Source organism: Chamaea fasciata, unplaced genomic scaffold (genome assembly GCF_029207755.1).
Source record: "Chamaea fasciata isolate MVZ Bird 193981 ecotype frontalis unplaced genomic scaffold, bChaFas1.0.hap1 SCAF_23, whole genome shotgun sequence".
NCBI lineage: Eukaryota > Metazoa > Chordata > Aves > Passeriformes > Sylviidae > Chamaea > Chamaea fasciata.
Genome location: NW_027094108.1, coordinates 812,642 through 832,019, shown reverse-complemented (window position 1 = coordinate 832,019; position 19,378 = coordinate 812,642). Strand labels below are relative to the sequence as shown.

At 56.5% G+C, this 19,378-nt stretch overlaps 1 long non-coding RNA gene across 4 annotated transcripts; it reads right to left on the bottom strand.

The window, feature by feature from the left end:
• Nucleotides 1-2,528: 2,528 nt before the first annotated feature.
• Nucleotides 2,529-14,724, bottom strand: LOC136300513 (uncharacterized). 4 transcript variants are annotated; one of them, XR_010723696.1, is made up of 4 exons: nucleotides 5,202-5,287; nucleotides 3,859-4,012; nucleotides 2,762-2,823; nucleotides 2,529-2,688 (listed from the first exon to the last, which is right to left on the bottom strand). It is a non-coding gene; the product is annotated as an uncharacterized lncRNA (long non-coding RNA). The 4 variants fall into 4 exon arrangements; XR_010723694.1 differs by lacking the exon at nucleotides 5,202-5,287 and adding an exon at nucleotides 14,690-14,724 and having other exon boundaries at nucleotides 2,529-2,823; XR_010723695.1 differs by having other exon boundaries at nucleotides 2,529-2,823; nucleotides 5,239-5,292.
• Between the last annotated feature and the right edge of the window lie 4,654 nt (nucleotides 14,725-19,378).

The following is a 19,378-nucleotide window of genomic DNA, read 5'->3' as shown; positions in this document are numbered from 1 at the left end:
GTTTCCCTTCACATTGACTTTTGGGGGTGCTTTGCCTGGAGAGAGGAACCCCAGGCTGAAAAAACCCCAGAAATTCACTCCTGTCTGCTGGGGTGGGTGCCTGGATCCCAGCTCCTGCTAAATCTCACTGCAGGGGTGACAAAACAGCAGGAAAAAGCTGTTTGGTGGATCATGTAACAGTGAATTAGCCAATGAAGAAAACCATCCCCACAAAACAACAACAAGCTGAGGGGTGTGGGAGGTGGAAAAACTCTCCTGTTACAGAAATTCTGCATTCCGAGAAAGGTAAAAAGGTCCTGCCAGGTGAGATGTGCAGCAATCACTTTGTCAGCACAGAAATATGTGATGCCACGTTAAATGTGCTTCATTTCACCAAGCACATTTGTTTCAGTTCATCCCCTGCTTTGTGTCCTCCTCCTGCTGTCAGCGAGTGGAGTTTTACACCCTGACCAGCCCAGCCAGGCCCTGAGCTCAGAGCTGAAGAATTGCACCAAAGATCTGAGCAATTCCCACTGAAAACCTGATGTAAACAGATCCCCCTGCCTCTGGAAGCTCCAAATATTTCCTGTTGTGAGGCAGAACAAAGCTGAATGTTCATCTGTGAAAAGTTTGGGTGAAACCCAGCAAGAGGAGAAAGCTTGAGTGAAAAAGACCAAGCGACAGTTTTCACACCTGGGAAAGATTCAGGTTGAAATCCTAAATTTCCACTGCCTGTTTTAAACCAGGCTGACTTCAAAACTACCCCAGGACACTCAATGTCCTTTATTCGGGCTGTTCTAATCAAGCCTTTCTAGTCCTAAGCCCTGGAATTCAGAAGTGATGTCCGAGCTGAGTCCCCTATTCTCACCAGGATGAACTCCCATCCCAGAGGAAAATCAGCCTCAGCCTAAACAACTGCACGATTCCAGACCAAACTTCGGTGGTGGCAGAACGAGAACAAATCCTTTCCTTTTCCCCAAAGACACCAGCCTTTCCTCCTGGGAGCCTCCAGGCAGGAGAGGAAGGGCCCTGCTCCTCCAGAGACACTCGGCTTCCCCGACCTTCAGCCTTACAGACAGGCCTCCCTTCTCAAGCTAAAACTTGATAAATTTGATGAATACACATTTGATAAATTCTGCCTTTGGCTTGACACAAATCCCACAACATGAGGATCCTGAGTCGGAGTGTCCCCAGAGGCGTTCAGGTTAGTGCTGTATTATCCCACCAAACCATCCAGAAAAGGGTTCTGGGCTTTCACTCCTGGCAATGCTTATTAAGGCCTGTTATTATTGCATTCTTCTCCTCCAAGCTCCCACAGCATCCCAATTCCCCAAATGCAGCTCAACAACTCCTGGTTGCCTGGCTTTAATTGATCACACGGCAGAAACTTCCCTTAAGAGACGAACTGACAGTCCCTAGAGAGCACGGAGATCCACCAGGTCCCTGCAGGGCTGTGGCAGGAGCTGATCCAGCCGCCAGCAGTCCCTGAGGTCCAGCTGGAGGCCCAGGTGAGCCCATGGTGCTGCTCCCAGGAGAGCCCATGGTCCTGATCCCAGGTGAGCCCATGGTCCTGATCCCAGGTGATCCCATGCTCCTGATCCCAGGACATCTCACCTTCCTGCCCAGGTGATCCCACACTCCTGATCCCAGGTGATCCCATGCTCCTGATCCCAGGACATCTCACCTTCCTGCCCAGGTGGTCCCACACTCCTGATCCCAGGTGAGCACACCTTGCTGCTCCCAGGTGATCCATGCTCCTGCTCCCAGGTGATCCCACACTCCTGCTCCCAGGTGATCCCACACTCCTGCTCCCAGGTGATCCCATGTTCCTGATCCCAGCTGATCGCATGCTCCTGATTCCAGGTGATCTCCTGCTGGTGATCCCACCTTGCTGCTCCCAGGTGATCTCCTGCTCCCAGGTGATCCCAGGCCGGGCAGAGGAGCAGAGGCTCCGGGAGCTGCAGGCTCAGAGCTCCCAGGGCAGTCGCACCCCTCCGAGGGGCCGGGACTCCTCCCAGCACTGCCACCACTCCCTGCCCGGCCTGGGGAAACGGGACAACACCTCTGCCCCGAGCCGCAGGTGGCTGAGAACAAAGCAGAACCGAGAACAGAGCAGCGCGGGCAGGATGAGCTGCGGCTTTCTGTCAAACAGGCGAAAATCACCCCAAAACCCCAGGGGAAGGGCCCTGTGGGAGAGGCCAGCAGCATCCCCAGGCCAGCTGATGGTCCCCGGTCACTCAGCCCAGAGGGACACTGGGGACACTGGGCTCCCTGCTCTCACTGCAGGGACAGGTGAAAAGGCAGTTTGGTAGCCCTGGGGTCTCGCTGGAAGCTCCCAGGAGCTTCTCTCCACAAACCTTCCTGCACTCTCTGTACCAGGAGACATCCCTGAGGGATTTCAGGTCGTTGCAACACCCAAGGTCTGCAGCACAGCTCTGTTCTGTCGCTCAGTCCCCCTCTCCAGGAAATACAGACAAAAAAAGTTCCGTAAAACACGGCACAGTTAAGGATAGTGTGAAGAAAAGCTGAAGCAGCAGTATCCTCCCACCCCTTAAAGGCATCTCACTGAAAAGCCACCTCACCTCACCCAGGTGGATCCTCACGGAGCCTGGCTGATCTCACTGGCTCAAGGCACATCAAATCCCCACATCAGGACAAGGTGAGGCCTTTGAACCAATCCACACATCACTGACTGAACTTCTCCACATTCTGTGCAGGGAGAAACCAGCTCACACAGCAGCCCAGACCTGGGCTCCTTCCCCAGCAGGGTTCAACAACTCACTCTTTGCCAGGCTCAGTCAAACTTCTTCCTTTCTTTTCGACTTAATTTTTTTTCTTTTTTCCCTGAAGACAAGCAAAAAACAAAAGCCCTTTGCTTTCCACTCTCCAGGAAATTCCGTTCCTCCCCTCGCAGTAACGATGAGTAACAGCTTTCATCGCTTTTTTCCACCCTCTTCTCTCCCAAATGGGATCAGAGATGTCCAGCAGCAACACCCCAGCTCTGACTGCAAGGCTTTTCAAGCAGCCCTGCCTCAGTGAGCACCTTGTGTCACCCAGGATGTGTTTCACACCTCAGTGCATGGCCCTGGTGCACGTTCTCCTGCCCTCACACCATTCCTGCACCTCCCCAACTCAGATAAAACACCCAGACCGAACCAAAAGGTTCTCTTAAAGCTGCCCTTTAGCAGATACCACCAACAAATCTTGTCAGGTCCCATAAACACCACTTCTGCCCAGTTTGCCTCCAGAGAAGGTCTTGGAGGGGTTCTGGAGCTCACTCCACCAGCCCTCAGCTCCACCAGCAGCTGAGTCAGAGCTGTTAATTGCCAGAGCTGTTAATTGTGGTGCAGACAGGGTCCAGACACATCACCCTGCAACAGAGGCTGCAGGGATGCTCCTGCTCCCTGCCAGCCACGCTCTGCAGAGCCAGGACAGCCTGAGGACACCAGCCTGGGGGATTGTGCTGATTCAGGAGCTCAGGAACAGCCTGGGCAGAGTCCAGATGCTGCAGCCAGGGAGGACCAGCAGAGCCGTGACTCATTAACCAGCACTGCAGAGACCAGAGCCGGGCTGGGCTCAGGGGCCAGGCTGGGCTCAGGGGCCAGGCTGGGCTCTAAGAAGCTGGGCTGGGCTCTCAGGGGCCAGGCTGGGCTCTCAGGAGAACCCCCGGGACATGCCTCTCCTTTCCCCCAAGGCCAGACCCACCCCATTTTACATTTGTTACCCTCAGGTGCTCCCCAGCCTGGCCCAGGCTACACCTCCCTGACAGAAGGGACCATCACCCCTGCAAGATGCGTTTTTCAGCTCCCCAGGAGTGCACTGCAGCATTCCAGACCAGGAGAGAGTCCTGCACCTCAGCTGTCTCCCCTGCAGACTTACATCACCAAGGGGAAGATTCCAACTCCATTTCCAGTAGCATGCAGTTCCTTTAATTCCTCTTCCCAAAGCCTTCTCTGGTCCACTGGCTGCAGGATTCTTTATCCAGGGCTGCTCCAGGCCGGCTGGGCAGAGGTTGAATGCCTGGTCACTTCTCCTACAGTGTATTCAAATGAAAAAAAAAAGATAAATATATAAAACTGAGGGCTTGAATTAGATCCCCACTCTTGTATAAGCCCCTTCAGCTGAGTCTCCCTTTGGAAGGAAAACAATGGCTCATGTGTTATTAACTTCTCTCCGTTTGCATTAAGAAGTGATCTGTACCAGTTACTAGAAGATTACTGGTGGTTTACCTTCAGAATACAGGGAAACACAGACTTGCCTGTAAAAGTGACTGCTTTTGGAAACTCCAAAACACCCTGGCACGGATACAGCGAATGAAATATCAGACTGATGTACAGATGAGAGGGAGGCTGCTTACAAATGAACGCCTTTTATATCAGAGACACAGAGCATGGCTGAGCCTGTGCTCAGAGTAAAGGCAAACCAGAGCCCTCCTCCCCCTGCGAGCACCTGGGCTCTGCTATTTACCCTTCCCATCACAAAGGGAACGAGCAGGAAACACACTGGGCCAGGTAACCGCACTGGAGGAGGATGGAGAGGAGCGTGTGTGCCAAGAGTGGCAGCAGAGGGGAGCAGCTGCCAGCTCCTCACAAGGAATTCAGCATCCAGCTTTATGTTCCCCGTGTAAACGCCTGACAGGGCAATGCATCACAGAGAGCCTGATTCCACACCAGTCCCTCGTCTCACACAGCTCCTCAGGACCCCTCCGTGCCCCCAGGCTGAGCTCAGCAGCTCCAGCTCTGCCTGCGCAGCTCCAGCGTGCTCAGCGTGAGCACACAGCTGCTCTTTGGGGTGCTGTTCCTTTGTGGGATCCCCAAAAACCAGACCAGCATCCCCAAACCCAGCGTGCATTTTTCCATGAGGGGCCTGAAGGAAAGGAGGAAGAGGAAGGGGAAAGAAGGGAAAAGGAAACTTCCTTTTACCCCGACGTGCCAGACCAGCAGGGCAGTTACCCTCATGTTCTACGTGATTGCAGGAGCTGTGAGAGCCCGGCCGGGTGCGCAGGGCAGCAGCTCCCGGCACGGCACGGCACGGCTCGGCTCGGCACGGCACGGCTCTGCAGGGGGAGCAGGGGGCAGATCCTGCGGGGCAGGGGCGGGCACGGAGCGGGGGGGCAGCGCACACCTGGGCACGGGGCACGGGGCAGGAGAAGGAGCAGCGCTCACCTGGGGCAGAGCTCACCTGGGCACGGGGAACGGGGCAAGACAGCGAGCAGTGCTCACCTGGGCACGGGGCGGGCAGAGATCGCGCAGTCCTCACCTGGGCACGGGGCGGGCTCGGCGCTCGGCTCCTCTGCCGGGGCTCTGGCGAGGCTCAGGGCTCCGCAGAGCCCGGCCAGAGGCGGGCTCAGGCCTGAACAAGCCCAGACAAGCCCCGGGGAAGGCTCTTCCTGAGCCGGAGACAGCGCCAGCCCCGCGTGTCACCGCGCGGGGACAGCGGGGACAGCCCCGCGTGCACCGGGCACGGACACGGACACGGGCTGGGACAGGGACACAGACCGGGATAGGGACAGGGACAGGGACAGAGCTCCGGCCACAGCACGGGATTCCTGTCACAGCTCCGGACTCCTGCCACAGCTCAGGACTGATTCCTGCCACTGCTCCTGATTCCTGCCACAGCACGGGACCCTCGGGCTGTGCGAGGGACAAGGAGCTGTCAGGAGCACCTGCAGAACTCAGGTGCAGGTCCAGCTGTGCTCAGCTCCCCTGCAGATCCCTCTGCACGTCTGCTGCGGCCGTGCACGACTGCACACACGCCTGGTGGAGGCAAATCACAGAGCACGGGATGGGCACCAGGCAGCTTCACCTGCACAGGTGTAAACACAGAGCAAAGTGACCAGGACCAGGGATATCCAGGACCAGGGAGATGCAGGACCAGGGAGATGCAGGACCAGGGAGCTCCAGGACCAGGGAGCTCCAGGGTGAGGGAGCTCCAGGGTGAGGGAGCCCCAGGGTGAGTGGCAAAAGCTTTCCCAGAGCACTGGGGGTAGAAGAGCCAGTGAACATTTCCCCTTTTGCAGAAACGGGAAGCAGAAGGGTCAGCACAGGGAACTGAGGCAGGCTGAGCACAGGGTCAGGGGTGACCATCCAGGCAGCCAGCGAAAGCTCAACTGCTCAGACCCCAGGGCCTCCCTCCCCCTGCCAGGCTGCTCGTGCTCAGAGGAGGATTTCTGTTGCTCAGGAAGGCTCAGCTGCCAGCTGCGGGAACATCTCAGCCCACTGACATCGCTGTGCTGTGCCCTGTTGGGCAGGAGCTGGACCTCTGAGGAGCTGGGGCACACTGGGCTCCACTCGGCTGCAAAAGTCCAAAGCAGAGGGACCAAAACGTGTTTTCTGCTTTTTTCCCACAATGGAAAAACCTGTTCCTGTGGTCTCAGAGGGGGAAGTGCTGCTGAGGACACGGCAGCCACGTGACTCCTGTACCAGACACCCCAAAACCAGCTGCTGACCCCTCCTGGACTGTGCCACTCTCTGGGGTGACACCGTCACACTCACCCACAGCAGCAGGCCTGGGTGGCACAGGGACGGATGAGCTGATGGAAAAAACGGAGAGCAGCAAGCTGGAGACCCAGTTTCAGGTCAAAAAAAAAAAAAAAGGCAAAAAAGACAAAAGTGATACTTTTTGGACTGAGGTCAGAAGAGTAAAGAGTCACAAGAAACTGAAGTCATCCCGTTTGCTCCCTCAGGCTGACTTAGGGCCAGCTCCAGTTCACCAAGTTCATCCGTCTGCATTTCCACCACTCTCTGAGCATTTCCACCAGCACTGCACTCATCTCCCTCAGAAAAGCAGGGTCTCCATCATTCTCCTGCATAGCCAGAATAAAAGGGAGGATCCTCCCCAGTTCACTCATCCCCTGATCTATCCAAAGGCACAGACCAAACCTCGGCGTTTGCTCTGTCAGGAATCCAGCAGGGACCGCACTAAGAACAGCCCCTGAGGTGAGGACAGGGCTGGCAGGTAGGATTAGCTGCTGCAGTCACAGGTAGCAGGTCCCTGCTGCTCAAAAGTTCTCCTGTTCAGCAGCGAGAGAAATTAATCTGTGCTTGGGCAGGTGCTGTGGGGTTTTGTTTGGTCGTTTCAGCGGCTGGAGGAGCTCAGGGCAGCTCAGGGCTGAGCTCAGGGCTCAGGTTGGTGAGCTGCTGCTTCCCTCTGCTGGGAGCCAGGCAGAGGGGACACCTTGTCCTGGGAATGACATCTCCTGGCCTCCTCCGAGCTGCTGGAGAGACATCCCCCACCTGGCAGGCACCCCGGGTGACAGGGGGGACAGGAGGGACAATCTCCTTCAGGGACATCTGGGGGAGGCTCTGACTGGGGGCGGGAAGCAAAGGGTCTCTTTGGTGGATCAGTTTAAGAGAACTGGGCTCTTTGCTGTCAGCTGCTCTCCCTTCCCCGTGGCCAGCACGCTGCAGGTATTTTTATTTTGTTCCGTGCTCACATCTGCAGAACCATCCAGAAAAGGGGGTCAGGTTCAGTGCCTCACACGCAGAGGTGCTCAGGGAGGGAGGTCTGAGCGGCAGCATTGCACCCAGGGGTGGTGCAAGGCCAGCAGGAAAGTGCCTCTGCTCACCTGCCCGCTCCTCCTCTCCTGCCTCTGCTCACCTGCCCGCTCCTCCTCACCTGCCCGCTCCTCCTCTCCTGCCTCTGCTCACCTGCCCGCTCCTCCTCTCCTGCCTCTGCTCACCTGCCCGCTCCTCCTCTCCTGCCTCTGCTCACCTGCCCGCTCCTCCTCACCTGCCCGCTCCTCCTCTCCTGCCTCTGCTCACCTGCCCGCTCCTCCTCTCCTGCCTCTGCAGCCCCGTGGTTCTCCTTGAAGCGACAGCCATGGAAAGAAATGCTTTTCCCACTCCACCTTCCCCAAACTCCCTGTCCCTTCCTGCCTGGGGAAAGGCAGCTGGAGGCCGTGAGGTGGCCCAGCACACAACAAGCACAGGAGCAGAACTGGGAGGATTTCCTGCATCCGGGGGCTCCTGCAAACTCTGCTTCTCCAGAGCCACGGCATCAGCCACTGGCACCACAAGAAGCTGCACCCCAGGTGACATCAGCAAACATCCCCCTTCTCCTCCCCGCTGGTTTTTTTTGTAGATATAAGGGGTTAAGATAACAGGTTCACTTTGAAACTCCAATTTTCCCACCACACTCCCTTGCAGCTCCTCCCAGAGCCAGGTGGCCAAACAAACTCTGCTCTGTGGTGCTGCCAGGAGATCCAACGTGCCCAGATGTGGCCCCAGAGACCAGGGGGGTCCTCCTCCACCCCTGGGTTGTCACTTTGGGTGTCATTCCCCCAAGAGGGGCAGAACAGGTCAGCTCCAGGGTGGCCTGCAGGCTGCAGCTTCACCTGCAGCCACAGGGAATTAACTGGGGGCCAGAAAGGACCAAGGAAGAGCTTGAACCCGCAGCAGATAAACGCATGAACCAGCCCTTCTCTCACTCTTGCCCTGCAGGACAGGCACGCTGCCCTGCACATGCTGCAAGCCAAGCATCACCTGCACTGCATCAGCAGGAGCTTCTCCCTGGTCCTTGCTGCCAGCTCTGCTGCTCCACAGCGCTCTGCCGCTGTCACCTCTGTCCCCACAGGGCCGGGCCAGCCTGGCTGTGGTGGCTGCAGAGCTGCTGCTGCAGTGCTGGCTTCTCACCCAAGTTCACTTCCCCTCCTGGAGCTGCTCCCTCTCCCTGGCAGGTCCCTGAGCCCCTGGGGACACAGCGACACACCGTCCTGTCCCCCTGTGCCTGAAGGACATCAGGGAAGGGACATCAGGGAAGGGACATCCAAGGGGAAAGGACATCAGGGAAAGGACATCCAAGGGGAAAGGACATCAGGGAAAGGACATCCAGAGAAGGGATATTTAGGCAAAGGACATCCAGGGAAGGGACACTGCATCCACCCACAGACACAGGGCGATGGGCTTGGCCAACTCAATCACTAAATGGTTGCAGGGGAAGCAGCCCAGGCCAGGCTTGGCTGTCACAGCACTTGCAGCAGCATCTTTGCGTCCCGGGCGTCCACGGTCCCCCCTCCCCTTCCCCTGCAATGTCCTTTTAGGCGAGGAGTTCTCCGACCGGGCTTTTGCTGCAGTGCATCACAGAGCGGGTGCCTTGCCAGCAAACCTCCCCCGGCCGCGGTAACCGGACACCGAGGCCCTGGGCCGGGGCCGGCGGCCGGGCGGCACCGAGCCCCCGAGGAGGAGCAGCTCCGCTCTGCACCGGGCCACCGCTCCGTGCCACGGCCCCTGTGCCACCCCCTGTGCCATCCTCCTGTGCCACCTCCCTGTGCCATCCTCACTGTGTTACCTCCCTGTGTCACCTCCTGTGCCACCCTCCGGTGCCACCCTCCCTGTGCCACCCTCCCTGTGCCACCCTCCCTGTGCCACCTCCCTGTGCCACCTCCCTGTGCCATCTCCCCGTCCCACCCTCCTGTGTCACCTCTCTGATCCACCTGCCTGTGCCACCTGCCTGTGTCACCTCCCTGTGCCACCCTCCTGTGCCATTCTCCCTGTGCCATCTCCCCGTGCCACCCTCCTGTGCCATCTCCCCGTGCCACCTCCCTGTGTCACTTCCCCGTGCCACCCTCCTGTGCCACCTGCCTGTGCCACCTCCCTGTGCCACCTCCCTGTGTCACCTCCCTGTGCCACCCTCCTGTGCCACTTTCGCTGTGCCACCTCCCTGTGCCACCCTCCCTGTGTCACCTCCCTGTGCCACCCTCCTGTGCCACTTTCGCTGTGCCACCTCCCTGTGCCACCCTCCCTGTGTCACCTCCCTGTGCCACCCTCCTGTGCCATTCTCCCTGTGCCACCTCCCTGTGTCACCTCCCTGTGCCACCTGCCTGTGTCACCTCCCTGTGCCACCTCCCTGTGTCACCTCCCTGTGCCACCCTCCTGTGCCACTCTCGCTGTGCCACCTCCCTGTGCCACCTGCCTGTGCCACCTCGCTGTGTCACCCACGTGTGCCCTGGGCAGGCTCCAGGAGCCTCTCCTGGCGCTCAGCCCCAGCTCTGGCTCCCCAGGGCTGCTCCAGCTCACTCAGCCCCCCAGCCCCGGCCGCTCCCAAGCCCCCAGGGTCGCGTTTCTCCTGCCCTTCACCCCAAGGACCTTTACCTGAGGCCCCTGTTCAAACACCTCCAGAAAACCTGCAAGGGACACAGGTGAAGTGCCAGGGCAGTGCCACTGCATTGGCACAGGAGAGGAGAGGAGCAAAGACCGTTCCTCACCGTGCAAAGACACTCCTGTGTCCCCTGGGAGGGCGGGGAAACACCCCAGAGCCTGGGAGCACCTGAGGGGCCAGCTCAGCCCCCAGCCCTGCCGTGCCCCGTGTGACCTTCAGGGCAGGAAGGGGCTGCCCACAGCTCTCCCCTTCGTGGGATCGGATGGTGCCCAGGCAGCCAAGCCTCTCTGAACCCCAGGGCTGCCAAAGGGCTTAGGGGTGGTGCTCAGTGACAACCCACCAGTGTTTCACAACCAAAAATGTCACCAACAGCTCAAGGTCAGCAGACAGCTCGAGGCCATTTCCACTCTCCCCTTGAAGCAGCTCTTGTCTGGGAGCTCTCTAGGGCAGGGACCTTGTTTTGTTTCCACAGGGCTCAACACAACTTCTGCTGCTGCACCAAGCGAAAGGCAGCTTCGATAAGCACGTCCCTCACCGAATTTTCCTCTTCCAGACAAGAGCAGAGCACTTCCAATTCATGCCAGGAAAGCTCTTAAAATGCGCTAAGTTTGCCCTCTGTTTACAAATGTGCAAAGTTATTTGCTGCGGAATATTGACGCGAATGAGAACTCATTTAGATTTGCCAAATTTCAGCTCTCCCCCCCTCAGCAGCAGGGGCCGTCCCTTCTCAAAAGCTCAGTTGTCTGGGAAGCAGGGGAAAGGCACAAGGGCAGCCGGATGGCAGCCCCACTGCAGCTCAGCTCTCCTGGCAGAATTAGAAATTCTGGAGGCTGAGCTGGAAAAATTACATCTTAAGGACATTTCTACCCAGGCACAGAGGTAGGGGAAGGGAACATTAAGATTCCCAGCACATGGGAATTCTCGTGTTCACGTGTCAGACGGGGATGGGCAGAAAGCAATTTACAGCAGCTGCTGAGGGGGTTTTAATCCATCGGTGCATCACAGCACAGGACTGAGCCAGCAAACCCCCCCACCCTGATCCTCATCACTCCCATTCCGCAGGGAAAAGCCGCCTGGAAGAACCTGCAGAGGTTTAGCAAGGAGCTGCCTCTCTCCTTGCCCCAACCTGAGAGTTCCAGGGCTGCAGGGAAGTGGGCAAAGCTGCTTTCCATCGATCAGGAGGGGAAAGTGCGTTTTGCCCATCCCTCAGAGGAACAGGCACTGCCAGGGACCCTCCTCCGGGCTCCAGGAGCAATCCTTAAATCCCACTTTGTGTAGAAGACCCTTCCTCCCAGCACCTCTGTGTTTCTTCACTCAGGATAACACCACCAGAGCTCTTGGAAGAAAGAAACTTGGAGCACGTGGGTTTGCTGCAGTGCTGCTCAGTACCCACAGAGCCTGTCGTAAATTGAGGGAGGGAGTCAGGAGCACAAATTATCCTGGGAAGGAGCTCCATCCCTGCAGCCAGCACAGCCTGCACTGCTCTGCCTCTGCCTGAGCAGCCCCACGGAGTTCAAACAAATACACCCAGGTATTTCATGGCTCTCTGCCCTTTGCAGTGGGGCAGTGCACCCGTGACCTTCTCCAAAAATACCTGCTGTCACTTGACCCAGTCCCTCAGAAATGTTTCTACACCAGCCCCTGGAAACAGAACTGAAAAGTCAAGTAGCAACAAGCAAACCACAGTTTTAAGTCCCACTCCTTAAACGTGTGGTGAGGCAGAGTCATGTGAGGCTCTGGTGGCAGTGCTGGCTGTAACCAGAGGATTTCAGATGGCATCTCTCTGTGAGGCTCATCAGCCCTGGGAACAAACCTCCTCACGTTCCAGAAAGCCGCTCCTCTCTCAAGACACTTCACTCTTATTAAAATAAAAGACTCCAGCAGGAGCCAATACCCCAGGCAGCCCAAGATGCTAAAACTCACTCTAAAATTCACTGTGGCAGCCAGGAAAAGATCACTGCTCTGCAGATCAGAGCCTGGCATTAAAGGAGGGAATCAGCTGAAATGTGGCCTTTCATCGGGCTCAGCACTGAGGTGTCACAGGCACTGCATCTCTGCTCTCCGGCTGTGCAGGACCTGGCTGAGGCTGTTCACTGAGCCTGGGGGTCTATCGTGGGCTGCAGTGGGCACAGCACGGCAGTCTGGGGTGGCCCTGGAGGAGCTGTGAACTCCTGCTAAGGTTTAAAGTGTGCCGAGGGCGCCTTCCCAGGTGTGCAAAGCAAGAACCGCTGGAGCAGCAGAGGATGGAAGAGGAGGAACGGCAGGAAGTGCGTCCCCCCTCCCCTTTGCACTCTGGTGTTATTTTGGGGCTCTCCCTGCCACTGCTCGGCACTGGGGGGGTCTTTGCCACGAGCACCAGTCACACACCCCTGATCACCAGGCCACAGACACCCCAGTCCAGGGGCTGCTGTCTGAAACCCCCAGATTTGCCTCCTCCTCACCCTCTACAAACATTCTTGTTTTCCCTCTGCTGGACAGTCACCACACCAGGTCTGTGGGGACGCAGGAGGAGAGAACTCCAGGGGAGTCTGTTCGGTTTTACAGCAGCTCGGTGGGTTTTCCTTCAGGCACAGACTGATGTTGATTTATCTCAGAACCTTTCCACAGCACCAGATGTAGGAACACCCTGGGGCATTTGTTGCCCCTCGGGGGTTTACGCCAAGGCCACTCTTAACTCGGTTACTTTTACTTTGTTCCCATTCCACCACAGAGTGTCCTCCAAGAACGCCACAAACTAATGCATAAGCGCTGTACAAATGCATTTGAGTCTCCTTGCTCATCAAGATGATGATGTAAGGAACAGAAGTAGCAGGGTGTGAGTGTGCTGCATAAAGTCTGCATTAAACCACAGAAAATTCCAGGTTTTGGCCTTACATCTGACCCCCCTCAGGCCTCCATGACTTCAGAGACATCTCTGGAGGAAGATGTGGAAGTTTCAGTGGATTTAAAGGACCAGCCGGGAGCTGGGGGTGCCCAGGGCTCATCTCTGCCGTCAGCTGGCACCGTGTGACCTTGAGAGATCACACTCCAGCTCCTCCGTGCCGGGGAGAGCACTCACCTTTCCTGCCCATCCCAGTGACTTCTCTTAGTCCTTGTGCGAGCTCGGGATAAAAGCCCACCCCAATTACAGATCTAATCAGTGTAAACACGCGCTGCCACTCTCAAACAGAGCGGCAGACAGCGGTAATTGCCTCAGCCCCAGCGGGGACCACGACACCCTTCCTGGTGTCAGGAGACATCACCAAAACGGGGAAGTCAAATATTTAGTCATTTCAGACGCTGCTAATGTCAGGCAGCATCAGCTGCAGAGGCTCTGAGTGCTGTGAGCACTGACTGCTGAGCAGCCTCCCCCAGACACGGAGTATCAAACCCAGATCTGCAGGGATTTCAGCACCGCTGACTTCACTGCGATTGCAACAGAATTGATAATTGCTCAAACTGCATTTTTTCCCCTTGCCCCATACAGTTCCCAAGGCTCTGGAATTGCTAAGGAGCCACATTTCAACTAATAGATATTTTTACACTAGGAAAATGCGAGTTGCTAGCACATATTTATGCCAAAGTGATTTTTTTTTTTTTTAACTTCACAGTTAAAATAAACCAACCGGCCCTTGCGCCATTAATAAATCAGGCTGCACATGCCTCCGGAAAACGCGAGCTGAACTTCTGCAGTGAGAGGCAGTGCTGGCACATTCCCATGCAAATTCAACTTTTGACGGCTGTGGAAAGGCAGCAACGCCTCTGGAGGTCACAGACCCGCTTCTCCCGGGCTCACCCGGCGCTTCCCGGGCTCGGCAGGTACAAGGACACGCTCCTTTGGGAGAGGCTGAGCCCGGACGCTCCGAGACGCGATATTTTTAACCCGTTGCGGGGTGGAAGCGGCCGGTTTGTGTGCGCAGGAGCGCTCGGGAGGGAAGCCCCGGCCGAGGATGCTGCTCTGCGGATCCCTCGGAGCGCAGCGGCGGCAGCTCCGCATCTTAAAGCGGCAGCGCCGCATCCCCCCCGCGCCCCCCGCTCCGGGAGGGACCCGGGGACAGCGGGGACACGGGCGGGGCGGCTGCGGGGACTCCCCGTGCCCCGGCTGCTGCTGCTGCAGCGTGTCCTGCTGCACTCCTGCAAAGCTCCGCAGCCGGCGCGGGGCTCGGACTGCAGCACAACTGCACCAGCAGGAAAATCCCGGCACCTGCCTGCCCGCAAAACCACAGCTCCTCGCTGCTCCTTCTGCTCGCTTGGCTTCTCACCGCTTCGTGCTTTCCCCCCTCCCTATTATTATATGTATATATATATTTTGTTTTTAATTTGGTTTTGTCGGCTTGCTTTTAAAAAATGAAAAAAAAAAAAAAAAGCCTCCACTGATTCAGCTTCTCTCACACCGGTCCCAAGGAGAATTTAAAAGGCAGGAAAGGAAACGAGCTGAATGAAGTTTAATTAGCAAGCACGCAGCAGAAGTTACACTTTTAAAGCTTTTATCAATCATAAAAGGCAGCCCTGCAGGAGGAAGGACCGCAGCCTCTTTAAAATACCTCCCGTGCTAAAAGCGCATGCAAAGGAAAGAGCTCCCATTAAAGCGGGTTAGGAACCCTCCTCTCCCTCCCGAGTTGTGTCTTCTTACCCCGAGTCCGCCGCGAGGAGCTCTGTTCTCCCGGGGATGCAGCGCTGCGAGGAGCAGCAAAAGTTGCCGAGGCTGCTCGGGGAGGAGGCAGGAGCTGGCAGGAGCGGTGTCACACGGGTCCCCGCGCTGGAGTGATGCCGGCACAGCCCGGAGCTGCTCACACGGGCGAGGAGGGGAAAAAAAAAAACCAAAAACGGGGGAGGGGGAGTTAAAAAGTCTTAAATCCCTGACACTGCAAGAAGCCTGATCCTATAGGGTTGGGTCTGGAACGCCGGCCCCCCGGGCAGTCGGATTTCCCAGCCAGGTGGGGACTCGGCCGTTTGGGTCCTCACCTGCCGAGGTTGCTCTTCCAAAAGAGAAGCAAAGCAGGCGTCTGCAGGAGCCTCTGAAATGCACCCTGCTCCCACCTGAGCTGGTGCCAGTTTGGGGAACGGGCTGGGACTGAGGCAGGAGTCAGCAGCGTCTTCCCTCTCCAGTGTGAGGTGCAGGGAATGCGCTCTGTAACTGTGCCAGCGAGGACAGGGGGTGGCAGAAGGAACAGGGGAAAATCTCATCCTCCACGGCATTGCCAAGAGGTCTTAACCACATCAGGAATTCAGACAGAAGCTGCAAGTATAAATAATAAATTTGGAAAAAAAAAATAAAACAAACACCCCAAACAAAAAGCTCACACATCCCCCAAGCACTTGACATTTTTTTGTCCTGATACACAGAACAGTGCAACACCTCATCCAAAGACCTGTCACTAACTTCAGCTGAACTGCATTGTTTTAAATCAGCTCAGGCCTACAAATGCTTTCTGCCCTGTGTAACTTCATTCCTGCCCCTTATTGCTGTGACAAAATGCTCGATTCATCCCCAGCTCTTCCGCTGGTTCAGGCCCTGGGAGGCTGCAGGCAGTGCTGCTGTGCAGACCCTGCACTCCGTGGGGATTCAGCCCATTTCCATGGCCCAGCACAGAGACAACAGGCACCAGGCCATTCTCTGCTCCATGGAAGAGAAATGTCCCGAGGAACAAGTGTCCAGAGAAGACACTTGACTTTAATCCTGGAATTGCCCAGCACAGGGATTCCTGGTTCTCTTGTTCTGGTCTTCAGTGAGCCTGAGGCACGGGAAACAACTTTAAGCTCAAGGTTATTGAAGGACATTTCCAGGGGCACAGAGCATTTAAAATATTTGGGCAAGAGCTCTGCAAGGGGCTGGCTCTGGAACCAACAGTTGCGAAGGGATAATTTTGAAACAAGTTGATTTTTCATTTACACACTCCAAAGCATCACAGCAAAACACCGAGTGCCCCTGGGGGTCAATCCCAATTTGTTAATGCCTTTTGCTACCCCCCTTGAAAGCTTTCAGATCAAGTTCTCAGATCTGCTGATTATCTCCATCTGAGAGAGTCCTGATGCTGCCCTGGAGCCTTTTTCTTCCCTTTCAGCATCATTGCTTTTCCATTTGGAGATTGGTTTTTTGACTGGGCCACTTACACCCCTCAGCTGCACAACCCAAAGCACAGGATGCCTGGAGAGATGGGGATTCAGGTCTGCACCCAGCACTGCCCTCATCCCCCTCTGCAGAGCTCTGCACCAGGTTTCACTTCTTCACACCTGTTGCTTAAGGTAATGTGATGAATAATCCTGGTTTTACATCACCCCAGAAGAGCGCAGAGACAAATCTGGGCACTCAGCGTTGTGTTTAGAGTTCCTTGTGCCCTGACACCAGCACTGCACTGCTGCAGCTCCGGCATGGCACAGTGAGCATCCACAGCAGGACCTTCCCAGCCCACCCCACCAAACCAGCAGCCAGGAGAGACTCCCCTGAAGGGCAAAAACTTGTCACTGAAATTTTACCTATCTTTGTTTTGCCAAGGCTTAGGAAACACTGATTTAATGAAGCATTTCACAGCAGTTCAAGGCCACAGAGTCCACAAACCAGAGCCACAGAGTTAATCTGCAGCAGACGGGGTGAGGAGCAGCCCCAGTGCAGAGTCAACCTGCAGCAGAGAGGGTGAGGAGCAGCCCCAGTGCAGAGTTAACCTGCAGCAGACAGAGTGAGGAGCAGCCCCAGTGCAGAGTCAACCTGCAGCAGAGAGGGTGAGGAGCAGCCCCAGTGCAGAGTTAACCTGCAGCAGACAGAGTGAGGAGCAGCCCCAGTGCAGAGTTAACCCGCAGCACACGGGGTGAGGAGCAGCCCCAGTGCAGAGTTAATCTGCAGCAGACGGGGTGAGGAGCAGCCCCAGTGCAGAGTTAACCTGCAGCAGACAGAGTGAGGAGCAGCCCCAGTGCAGAGTTAACCTGCAGCAGACGGGGTGAGGAGCAGCCCCAGTGCAGAGTTAACCTGCAGCAGACAGAGTGAGGAGCAGCCCCAGTGCAGAGTTAACCTGCAGCAGACAGAGTGAGGAGCAGCCCCAGTGCAGAGTTAACCTGCAGCAGATAGGGTGAGGAGCAGCCCCAGTGCAGAGTTAACCTGCAGCAGACAGAGTGAGGAGCAGCCCCAGTGCAGAGTTAACCTGCAGCAGAGAGGGTGAGGAGCAGCCCCAGTGCAGAGTTAACCTGCAGCAGATGGGGTGAGGAGCAGCCCCAGTGCAGAGTTAACCTGCAGCAGACGGGGTGAGGAGCAGCCCCAGTGCAGAGTTAACCTGCAGCAGACGGGGTGAGGAGCAGCCCCAGTGCAGAGTCAACCTGCAGCAGACGGGGTGAGGAGCAGCCCCAGTGCAGAGTTAACCTGCAGCAGACAGGGTGAGGAGCAGCCCCAGTGCAGAGTCAACCTGCAGCAGACAGAGTGAGGAGCAGCCCCAGTGCAGAGTTAACCTGCAGCAGAGAGGGTGAGGAGCAGCCCCAGTGCAGAGTTAACCTGCAGCAGAGAGGGTGAGGAGCAGCCCCAGTGCAGAGTTAACCTGCAGCAGACGGGGTGAGGAGCAGCCCCAGTGCCCGGGCTGTGTGCAGGGTGCCAGGAATGCACCATCCCAAACTCTGCAGCAATTCCCTGCTGCACCACAGTCCATTTATAGTAACATGCTCATGCATTTTGGTGCATTTCACTTGGCTGTAGGGGAACAGCGAGGATGTTGCCACGAAGGATTTTGGTTTTCAGCTTTATCAGTGAGTCTAATCCTAATAGGACACAGAGATAAGAGCAGAGGGACATCTTCTCAACTTTGCCCTCCCATTCAGCTGTCAGAAGCTCAGGGAGAACCTCTGACTTCCCACAGCTGCATTTGTGCTCTGAGTGCAGCAGCCTGGGCTGATCAGCTCTGGTGTGCAGTGCAGCCCTGCTCTGCTGCAGTGTTGGTCAGGAAACTGATAACCAGCACAACAATGCCCATTATGGAGTTCAAAGGCTCAGTGTGTCATCCCTCACCAATCAATATTTATCTAAGACACAGTAACTATTAAACTCCAAGCAGGAACGTTTGGGGAAACTCCAGTTAAGGATGAGAGAACTTCATACAGGCCTGTCTTGTGTCTACGCTTAACATCACAAGCCAAGAAAAGTAATTTCTGTCAAAAGCTGTCAGTGCCAGCCAGGCTGCAACACCAGGAACCCACCCTGGGCCCCTTTCTGGAGTAAACGAACAGATCATGGTACAGACCCAAAGCTGCTGAAGCTCTGATCAGTCTGGACCACACTGAGGGCAGTTCATGCCACAGAACCAACAAGGACGGTTCTCCCAGCACCACAGGCAGAGAGGAGGCAGCCCCTCCACCCGTGAGCTACCCTGCCCCTTGAGCAGAGGGATTTCAGCATATTTATACAGCACAGAAATAACATGTTTACACAGCATATTTATCTCTGCATGTTTATGTCTCGACAATGGGAGTCAGTCATTGCCCTGTGATTGCTCTTTCTCAGCTGGGACAGGTACAGGTCACTCCTTTGGTGACTGCACCAGGAGGCCTCAGGAGGCACGGGAATGTCTGCGGCTCAGCAGAGCTGCCTGACTGCTCTGCCCCCGTGCACCAGAGGAGCCTCCTGTTTCCCCATCTCACCATGGAGAAACAGCGTGTTTAGCCTACAACCTCCATTTTCACCCTCACTCAGTCCAAGTCTGAGGAGGAGACAGAAGGCAGCCTGTCCCAGTGCAGGGACACCTGGGGAAGACGCCAGCACTCAGTCTTTAATCTGCTGATCGAGCCGATGAGAGCATCCCTCCCTCAGAACAAAAGGCAGAATGCAGGCACAGCTCACTCGATTGATGAGTCCTGTTTGATTCCAGCACAGCACTTGGTGAAGATGAGCTCTCCTCCTCCCCAGCCCCAGCTCCTCTCCCCCTGCCCCTGCTTTTCTGGAGTTTCCAGCGGCCCCCTGGTGCTGCAGGGTGCCAGGGTGGCTCCCCTGCTCCGGGGCTTTGCCCTGGGCACCAGCTCCTGCTTTCGCCCCGTGAGAGGCTGGGGAAGCAGCAGAGAGGGGCTGGAAGCAGCCAGCAGTGCCATCCTCACAGCCAGACGTGCTCGCACCCCACTCCGGCTGCACAGCCCAGTGGCATTCCCCGGACAAGGTTTTTTGTCATTTAAAAGCCACGGCCTAGCGAGGAGAGCCAACAAACGATAGAAACAAAAGCTGGTAAGAGGCAGCATTACTCTAATACTCTCTCACCTTGGAGTGTCTCAGCTGGACTTTGATGCTAAGCTCTTTAAGAGCTGAGCTGGCCAGGCTGAGCACCGGAGCAGTGGGGCCTGGGGGATGCTGCTCCTG